General features: G+C 32.0%; 1 pseudogene; it reads left to right on the top strand.

The window, feature by feature from the left end:
• Positions 1-256: 256 nt before the first annotated feature.
• Positions 257-375, top strand: LOC120590258 (uncharacterized; annotated as a pseudogene).
• The last annotated feature ends 10,292 nt before the right edge of the window (positions 376-10,667 follow it).

Raw genomic sequence — 10,667 nt, forward strand, 5'->3', positions numbered from 1 at the left:
AATTTAAAATAACCTATAATAAGTCAATGATGCATGTTTTAGTCTCCAAGATAACCACTAATGGAAAAAAAGCAACACAATTCTTAAGTTACAATTTAACAGGGTGTAGGGGGCAAGAGATAGAATGAAATATTAAGGCAAGAAAAGAAAAAAGAATAAAATAAATGAGGCAGATGGAAACAAATGTTAATATAGCAACTATTTTGGAAATATCAGTAATTGTATTTAACATAAAAATAGATAAAAACTCTTGTCAGTCTATGGCCATGCCACCCTGAACAAGTCCGATCCCGTCTGATCTCGGAAGCTAAGTAGGGTCGGGCCTGGTTAGAACTTGGATGGGAGACCACCTAGGAAGACGAGGTGCTGTAAACGTGAAAAATAAAAAAATAAGGATTGTAAGCTAACAAGGTCCTTGCAATCTGTGATGTCAACCAAGGGTTGCTTCGCCTAAAAAAAAAAAAAAAAATCTTTTCAAACTGGGTACAAAAATAAATTTCTACTACATATGGCTTATGATTCTTATAGATGAAGAAAAAGCAAGTTTGAAAATTAAAGGATAGGAAAAAGTTATATCATGTAAACATAAAACTAAGGAAAGTTAATATTCCAATATGAGAAATTTCTAATATTAGTAAAAGTAAACCTCAAGGACACAACTAAAGATACAGAACATTTAATAAGATTTAATTCATAAGAAGGCAATAATTATTATTATTACATTGAATTTTATTAATGAAATACAGGCAAAACAAATATTAGATATGCTAAAAATTTCAAAGAAATTAGTCACATTAAAATAAAACTCAAAAAATTATTTGCTTGTTTGAGTAGATGCAAAAATAAAAAAATAAAAAAACACTCATGTATAAAAATTGTGTAGAAAACTAGGAAAATAAGGAAATTTATTTAATCTGACAAAAGAATAACAAAAAAAGTATACAGCAAAAATTAAATTCAGAGATAAAATATGAGAATCATTCACCCTATGAATGGAAATGAAACAAGAATATTCATTATCACCACTTTTATTCAATGTGCCATATAGGTCATAGCTAGGACAGAAAGTCAAGGAAAACAGTGCATGGGATTTGGAAAAGAGGGAATAAAATTATTGTTATACCAGAAAACAAAAGAGTATTTCAAAAATATTTTTTTAAATAGACAGATTTTTAGAATTAACACATGCATTTAATAAATTAACACATTAATAAGAATTAATTAATTTAATAACATGTACTTTACAAGGACAATATACAAAATCAATTATATTACTATATATCAGCAACAACAAATAGGAAAAAATTATAGAGTTAGTACCATTTAGAGTAATAAACTAAAATATTTATTAATGAAATTTAAGAAAAAATGTTTGTCTTCTACACTAAAATCTAGAATGTAAAATTTAGACAAAAGAATACCTAAACACTTAGGGAAACATTATTTTCATAGATTGAAAGAGACGTGTAAAGTTGTCAATTCAACCTAAATTAAAAATATAAATACAATGTAATGTCACTGTATCCCAAAAGATTTTCATTTTGAGAAATTGGCAAGCTGACTCAAAAAAATACGTATGGAATTGCAAAGGAATGTGAATGACATATATCTCTCCACAGCCCTAAACCCAGAGATTATATAAAGAACTCTTAACTCTCAATTTTAAAAATTGACAACTAATAGAAATATAGGCAAAAGAGTTAATGACTTCATAAAAATTATTCAAATATAAAATGTACTTTTCATTATTAGTCATTAGGAAAATGAAAATTAAAACCTTGATGACATATCACTACTTTACCAGAATAACTAAAACTAAGACCAAAAAAAACAAAGCAATGACAGTAACGATTAGATGACTCAAAGAATTAGTGAGGATTTCAAGCAACTGCAACTCTCAGAACTGCTTGTGAGAATTTAAGTTAGGATATTTTTGAACAACTTTTTGACACTGTATTCTAAAGGTGAAACTATTCCTCTCTTTGACCTGGCAATTCCACTCCTATAGATTACATAAATATGAGGAACAAAAGACATAAACAAAGGTATTCCTAGCAATATCATTTCTGGCAGCAGCAAACTGAAACAGCTCAAATGTCTATCCATACTAAAATGGATAAATAGTGGTATGTTTATAAAATGACATGCTATGTAATTGCAAAGAATGAACTACTGTTGCATGCAAGAACGTGAGTGAATCTTGAAGTCATAATATGGTGCCAAGAAGTCTACACAAACATTCATATAACATATTATTGTATTTATTATATAAATTAAATTTTAAAGGCAAACTGTATATTCAATATTTCTTGGGGATCTGGAATTGAATCAAAATCTAAGAGTGATTGTATCTGTGCTGCAGTCAGTGACTCTGTTCTCTATAGAACCCTTAAGACAGTTGGCTGCCTTAATCAGGGTGCAACCCAGCTCACTGGACTTGCTAAGATTAATATATATATTATATAAATATCATATTTATTTATATATTTATATATGTTATATAAATATATATTTTAATTGGGTGAAAATTTCCAGCAATCTTTACTTTCCCCTACTATGTCACTCATAGTTATTTTGTTAATCTTAGCTAACAAGAATATCCAGGTTTTTTTATCTCATTATCTTATAGAGTTGGCCATTTTTCAAATGATGGCCTGACCAGAAGACAAAAGATGCTAAAAACATTTTGCTGTATGGAAAATTGCCACCTCAATGACTCACAGTTGATTTATTTATCAAGTTTGATTCTGGGCTCTTTCCTCCATGAGGCCAACTTTTTCCCCCCAAAATCTCTTCAGTCTGCATTAGTGCTAAATGACTTCTTTCTCTATTGATAAACAAAACTGCGTTCATTACTTAACTTAGTAAAGGAAAATCCTTTTTCCACAGACCTTTAGTAATGTCACCAAGGGGTAAAGGCAAGGAAAGAATTTATTAAGAATTTGAAGTTTGGTTTAAGGCAGGTATTTCAAAATGAGAATTTGATTAGGATTAGATAAGGATTCTGGTAGGTAGAATGTTAGGATTGATAAAATAATAAGAGAAAAATTCTATTGAAAAGTCCATGGATCTTTGAGACAGTTCCTGTAATGAACAATTAAGTTATTTGTGTGGGGAAGAGTTTCCTGGAATAATACTACTGTGCTAATGAAGACAATGGAATAGTAAAATCTCGGTCATGTAGTCAGTATGCTGGAGAGGGGAGGGGGCAGTTACTTTCAGTCCTCAGTGTCAAACTGTATATGGGGATATATGATTTTGTTCTCAGGTTCTCAATGTCCTAAACTATCAGGAATTTGGTCCCAAATTCCTCTTTAGGCTCAGCCTAAGATCTTTTCTATTGATGGGTTCAATTGATTGATTGATTGATTGATGAGAGAGAGAGAGAGAGAGAGAGAATATGTTGAAGATAGCTTTTTCACAAAAGAAGAATTACACACAAGGCTGTAGAGTTAGAAATTAAGCACATTTTGCTGAGGGCAATAGGGATTGTCTAGCCACAATGGAGACTTTAGAAAGAACAAAATTGATGAAAATATGATAATTATAATGGCCCCAATTTTACCACTGATTTTCTATCTGAACTTAAATATTTAAGTTCTTGCCATTAGGACAAATTTTCCACAACTGTAAAGAAATTCCTCATACTGTTTTTTCTTCTAGTTCTAGTATGCTCCAGTAGCTTATGAAAGCTAATATTCTGATAACAATGAATACCTTCCAGATGGGCATATGGCCAAACATTATTTTTTTCTCTCTCTCTCTATTATGTGTACCTTCTTGACTGAAGAAGTTAATGGTATCCCAGCAACAGATAAGCAATGCTCCATTTAATTGTCAAAGATTATAATTTAATGAACTTTGGAAAAAGGAAGTCAAGTTGACTACGGGGTTCTTTGTCTGATTAATTTGATGAAAATCTATAAACATCTGACCTAGCTCATTAACACCTTAATGAAGACAGAAGAATCTTTTATGCTCAGTTTCCAGAGAACAAGTGTTGTGTGTGGCATTTTTATTTTCCAGCCAAAGACTAATGAAGTCCATAAAGTAAAATTTACATATCTATATGTCAAAGTGAATGTGATAATAGTCAACACAACAATTTGAGTACTAAGGACCTTATCGATGACCCTATCAGAGGCAAATTGTCAGTTGATACTTTATCTCTTTCTCTCTTCCATTTCCCTCTCCTCCTTCCTAACACTGCTCTATCACTGCCTTGCACGTACATAGTATAAGTCTACTACCACCTAAAACATAGATGCCTCATGGAGGTTGCTTAGAATGCCAAACATTTATTGAGCAATTAATCTTAGTTAAATCATTAGAGTTGATAGAGACCCTGAAGGAGGAGAAATAAACAATTTTTGCCTCTGGAAGGTCAGCAGATTCAGCTGATTGTGGTGAAAAGGAGTCTGTTAGTTATTTGTTTAAGATAGCTCATAGAGTTGTTAGGAAGGCTGGAGAACAGGCTCAATTATAACTGCCAGAACTACAACTAGAAGCTGAAGTGTGTCCCTCTCTGTCTTTTATGGGCTAGGAATTCCACCTTTAAGTCTCTGATTCTGTTACCTTCAGAGATAGAGAGGGCTCCCATCAGGTCTCTGTTGAGTCTTGAGTCAGTCTTGAGCATCACAGTCGAAGTCTTGATAAAAATCTATAAACTAAAATCTAAATAAAAAAGAGCTCCTGAGTCTTGAACTCTTAAGTCAGTTTTGCTTGTGTGTCTGATTGGTGGGATCCAGTTCACATGCTCAGCCACAGATGTGAAGGAACTGGGAAAGCAGATAATTCAGTATTTACAAAGGAGGATATTTTCCTACACTAAGCCTCAAAAGGTAGGGAATTCCCCAAACATGGAAGGTTGTCAGATGCCTAATGGCCAAAATGAATGGCAAATGTTTACAGGGAGTTTACAGTTTACACTCTGGGGAGAGACAAAGATGAAGGCCCAAGTAATGTTGGAAAAACTGCTCTTAGAAGAAAGGTAGAGTGATTGACTCAAATTAAGTTAGTAAGAATTAAGAATTAAGAAGAGTACCAGCTAAATAAAGAACTTAAGAAAGTACATTACAGGAAGAGCATAAGCAAAGCCTCTAAGGCTTAAGCAACAAGTGGAGAAGTCTCCAAATTTGCCCCATTCTCTTAATAGATTGCATGACTTACTTGGCTACAGACGATGAGAAGCAAGTTAAGTCTTGAAATGCACCCTAAAAGACAATTGATGTGATAAAAACTGGCACTGAAATGCGGCTGAAGATTCACATGTTGTAGGACTCACAAAGAGCTATGTGAAACAGAAATTAATAATAAAAAAATCAGGTTTTTGCTTTAAAAAAGTTTATTTCATCAACATGAGACAGCACAAACTCACAGTAAATATTACTTAATTTCACATGAGGATTCTCTATTTCTTGAACTTCATGTCTATAATCATAGTTTTCAACAGCCCCCTTTTCTTGCTGTTATAAATGATTATACATTGTTTTTAAACATGTATTTCTATTCCTAAAATATTTCTTTCATATAAATGTCACCCAGTAATTTGGATATATTCTTCAAATAGAAGACCTTTGTGAATTCTTCTATAGGCTCCTGACTGGGAGTTCATAGACTTCTTATTATATGACCAAAAGTATTCCTGAATTTTAATTCTTTTAGATTTTTATCAAGTGGGCATGAATGATGCTTATGTATGAACTGATGATATGATTCCTGTAAATTTATGTAATAAATATCTGTGGAATAACCCTTTTCAATGGAGCCTCTTAAAAACTGTATACTTTGAAACCAATATAGTTATTTCAGGGAAAGTTCACTGAGACTGGAGCCTTTGGGCATTGGTGTTTGCCTAGTGCCTTATTGAATTAAATAATCTAGGTAAATTACTTTCTTTACAATTTTAGAAATTTATCTAGATTATAGTCTATCAAGCCAGCTTGATAGACTATAAACAGTCTATATTTACAAGTAGTAAGTAAGATAGCACTTGGAGTAATAACTTATTTATATAGAATTGATTAGCCTGATACAGAGTATCTGAGAAAATCACATACCAGAAGATAATATAATATGAAACAGTCTTCTAAGAGTCAAACTTTTATTATGGGACCCTACAATCATCTGCAAAATACTAGAGTAGAGCATAGAAGCAAGTAAACCCAATTATGTGTCAACGAGTCTAACTAATTATAAATTCTTGGGTTGGCTTGGTTAGATTTGGAACAGAGACAGAGGATATTAAATTCAATAAATATCGATAGAATAAAAAAATGAATGAATAGATGCACTCAACAAATATTTACTGTCTTCTATGGCTGCATATGCTACACAATGTTAAATATGAAGTAATAAGAGAGTAAACATATCTGAGTTGATACTCCGAAATAATTTAAATTAAAATATATTTAAAATGCTGTTTTATTACCATAGCAATGGTAAGCCAAAGTTCAGTCCTTAGTTCTCATATTCATTTACATTTATTCCTTTGGTGAGCATATCTATACAAATTTGAAATCATCTAGATGCTTACTGTTCCCAAATACATGGCTGCAGGCCAGACCTTTCTTTCAAACAAGACTTACAAATCCGACTGCCCACTCAGCATCTCCTCTCGGTTGTTTAATATAGTGGTCCCCAAACTTTTTGGCACCAGAGACCAGCGCTCCTATGAGAATCTAATGCCTCATGATCTGAGGTGGAGCTGAGGCGGTGATGCTAGCACTGGAGAGCAACTGCAAATACAGATGAAGCTCCCCTCACTTGCCCACCATTCACCTCCTGCTATGTGGCCCAGTTCCTAACAGGCCATGGACTAGTACAGGTCTGCAACCCAGGGGTTGGGGACCTCTGATCTAATAGACATTTAAAACTTAACATGTCCAAACATTATGCCTGCCAAAATTTAACATTTGTGTTAAAGGTTAATTTTCAAAGTAAAGGTAAAATCATAACTTTCATAGAGATACAAAATAACTATGTTAAAGATTATATTTAATTCATTAATCAAGTAATTGATAAGATGTTATAAGCAGTTCAAAGGATGATACAAAGAGCAGACACATTTATAGATCATGAATATTGAACAGACTGCAAATGGAAGCATAATTATCTTCTAGCAGTGGAAATGGAAGTCAATTGCATCTCTACCGAACAAAGTTTGCATGACTACAGGCAAGAGTTATTTTGCATTGCTATCAGTTATATACAGTTTGCAGAGTTGTAAATTCATTTGATATCAATGAAAGGCTTAAATTTACCCATAAAATTAGAATCAGATAATCTGGAAAGATGTTCTCTAAACAGTACATAATTGAGAATGAGGAAAATAAAGACATAATCAGATGCTTTAGGAAAACAGAGCTTACCATTCTCATGTCTTCAGCAAAAATACTTACTGGAGTATTCACTTTAGTAAGAAAAAAAATACATTTGGAATGCTATGAGATACAGGAAAGAACAAAAGCAAAGATTTAGCAAATCAATTATGTAGACTCATTTAACTATAACTGTAAAATATTATCATGTATTAGAAATTTAAAACTAAAATTATAGATAGCAATAAAAAAAGTAAGGAGAGAGGCTTTTAATGGATAGGTGAAATATGCTTAAGTTCCTTCTGTTTAAATGGAGAAATTAAAATTTTTAGAAGATGTTATTAAAAATATATGTTAAATGTTTTGTGCTAAATAATTAAGGAAATTTCCTAACTAGAAATATAATCTATTGTTCCTAAACCAAAAGAAAATTAAAAGAAAAGAATAGAATACAATGAAAATTTAATTGAGATATAGGAAAGTAGTAAAATAAAATAAAATAAATAAAATAAAATAAAAACCGAGAACTCTCTCGTACCTTCGATCATGAGGACTCATGATCGTGAGGACTCAGTAAGAAGACAGCCATCTGTGAACCAAAAAGCTAGTACCTCGATATTGGACTTCCTAGTCTACAGAATTGTGAGAAATAAATGTTCATTGTTTAAGTTAAAAAAATAATAATAGAAGGAATGAAAACAAGTTGAAGCAAAAGAAAATAATTCAAAGTTATTTTAGCATATCATATAATAGCGCATTATTTTAGCACATCATATAATAGTACAAATAAATTAAAATACATCAGTAATAACAATGGATATGAAGAAATTAATTTACTCCTCCCAAATGATTTAAGAATTCTGCCAAATAGTGAACAAATGTCAAGCCTGAAACAAAACTACATAAAAATGCTTAAAATTAAGGATAAAAGAGCTAACCTTTGAAACATTGGCCTAAAAATGGTGATACAAAAATTTTAATAGCATACAAAAGAGAACTTAAAGTAGAATTTTTAAAAGTGAATAAATCACATTACATAATAACAAAAGAGAAAATACACAAAGAAGATGTTGTAAACTGATAACACAGCCTTCAGATACATAAAGCAAAAGTGTTAGGGTTATTTTACAATAATTCAGTAAATCCACATTCAAATTCAGATATTTTTAAATCCATTTTTATTGTAAACTGAGAGTTATAAACAATTCAATAAGAAAACAGAGGACTTGATTACCAGAGTTAACAATCTTAATCAATGTATGTGTACAGATGGCCAAGTCACATAAACAGATTACATAATAAATTTCAAAGGAAACTTCAAGCTATTTCAAATAATTGATAACATATATACCATATTGTCTGACTGTAAATCAATTAAATTTGAAATCAATAATTAAGTTTTTTCCCCCAAACACAAGTTTTTACAAACTTAGAAAAACATTACTAACTTATGGGTTAGAGAATATTAAAATGGAAATTACCAAATGTTTATAAATGAATGAAAATGAAAGTACTGAATAAGATCTTTAGGGAAGCAGCTAAAGTTAATTAAAGGTAAATACATAGCTTTAAAAAAGTTGTGCATTGATCTCAGGAAGCTGGGAAAATAACAAAGTATAGTTGAATGAGTTAAGAAAAATGTGATTCTAAGTATATATGGGATTTAATGAAATTAAAAACATAGAAATAATAAAATGAAACACCCAAATTATAAACAGATTCTTTGTAAATTTAAATAAAAATACATACACTTCTACCCAGATAAATCGTGAGAAGAGGTACAAATAAACAATAGGAGTACATTGCCTTTAGAAATAAAATGTGATAAAAATAACTAAAGTTATTTTACTTTTTAAAAAATTATTACCATAAGCCAGCAATTTTAACAGTCTTAGGTGCAATATGCTCTTCCTCTCCCCAAAGTATTTGTTTTTCTATGATCTTAAAGAAGTTCTCCCCAATATGTGGTACCTTGACATTTGTATTATTTTGAGCTGCAGTTAAGGGAGACCCTGCAGGCTCATGAGAAACTTTTACCTTCCCCTTAAATAATTTAAATTTGGGTCCTTGCCCATTGTAAAAGTTAACACCAAAAAATAACTTTTTATGACTTATCTTATAGGGCAGAGTAAGCTACTAATTACTGAGCACCTGCTCTTCTTATCATCCTGTAAATGACCCTTCTCCCTTCTCAAGCTCCAAGGTGCCTTACCTCAGAACATCATATATACCTCATTGTTCCTTTTTGTCTCTGAACCTCTCATGTACGTGAGGTCTCTGACTCTCTCATGTATGTGAAGTTACCATGCTCACGTATATAATTAAAGTTGGTTATTTTCTTTGTTAATCTGTCTCATGTTGATTTTTAGACCAGCCACAAGAAACTAGGACAGAGGAAAATTTGTTCCTCGCCACAGCATAAACTAGTGCTGTGGTTACTGTTGAGTTATAATAACATGTGTGTTTGATTTAGTACATTTGTTACTTATCTTTATTAACATTGTACTTTAAGTGGAATTTAGTTTTTAAAAATTCTCCCTTAAATAATGGCCCTCAAAACAAATAGATTCAGCTACAGGTATTTGTTACTAAATAAATTTTTAAGAGTTCAAAAAGTGAGCAGAGAGCAGTGGTTTAGGTTCCTGGTGCCTTTTCAGTTTTTTGATTTCGAGTTCTGTTTGAGACCTTTCTTTCCATGAGATCACTTTTTTTCTTCTAATATATTCCTTCATTTCTTGCTCAAAGTGAGGAAGAAACCTGCAAGGGTGAATTTGTACATGGGGGCTGCAGAGAGGGGAGACTTAGATGGGGAATCTGCAATGTGTCTGTCACCTCATCCAGTTCCCCCATGAGGTTATGTCTATCTCTATAAAGAGAGGGGTTGATTTTTATAAGGAAATCTGTGGGACATGGAGTCTCTTGCAGTAAAGATTTGGAAGCCAGGTAAGCAAGTGAGATTTGATCTGGCCACACTGTAGGCTACGTGAAGAGACACAATGAATGTTTGGCAGGGTGTTACTTCCTATTTTGCCTTGATTAATAATTGTCCTTATGTCTAGTTGTCTATACACTTATTTACTGGCAAACACAGGTACTTTGAGTTTTCACTGTGTGTGGCGAAATCTAAATTTAGGATAATGCTGTTTTCCTCCATGGTTCATACTTGTTCATAAGAATCTTATATTCTTCCCTTGTAACAGTGCTTTAACCTGTGATTAGTAAACAACTAACTTGACTTTCTTCTTAAAGCACAGTACACAGATTTGAAGGCATAAATATTGTTTTTCAGAACTTTGAAATGATGTTTTATTCCTTACTGACAAGGGAACAAAGGATTTCTATTTCTGG

The sequence above is a fragment of the Pteropus medius genome, unplaced genomic scaffold, assembly GCF_902729225.1.
Source record: "Pteropus medius unplaced genomic scaffold, Ma_sr-lr_union100, whole genome shotgun sequence".
NCBI lineage: Eukaryota > Metazoa > Chordata > Mammalia > Chiroptera > Pteropodidae > Pteropus > Pteropus medius.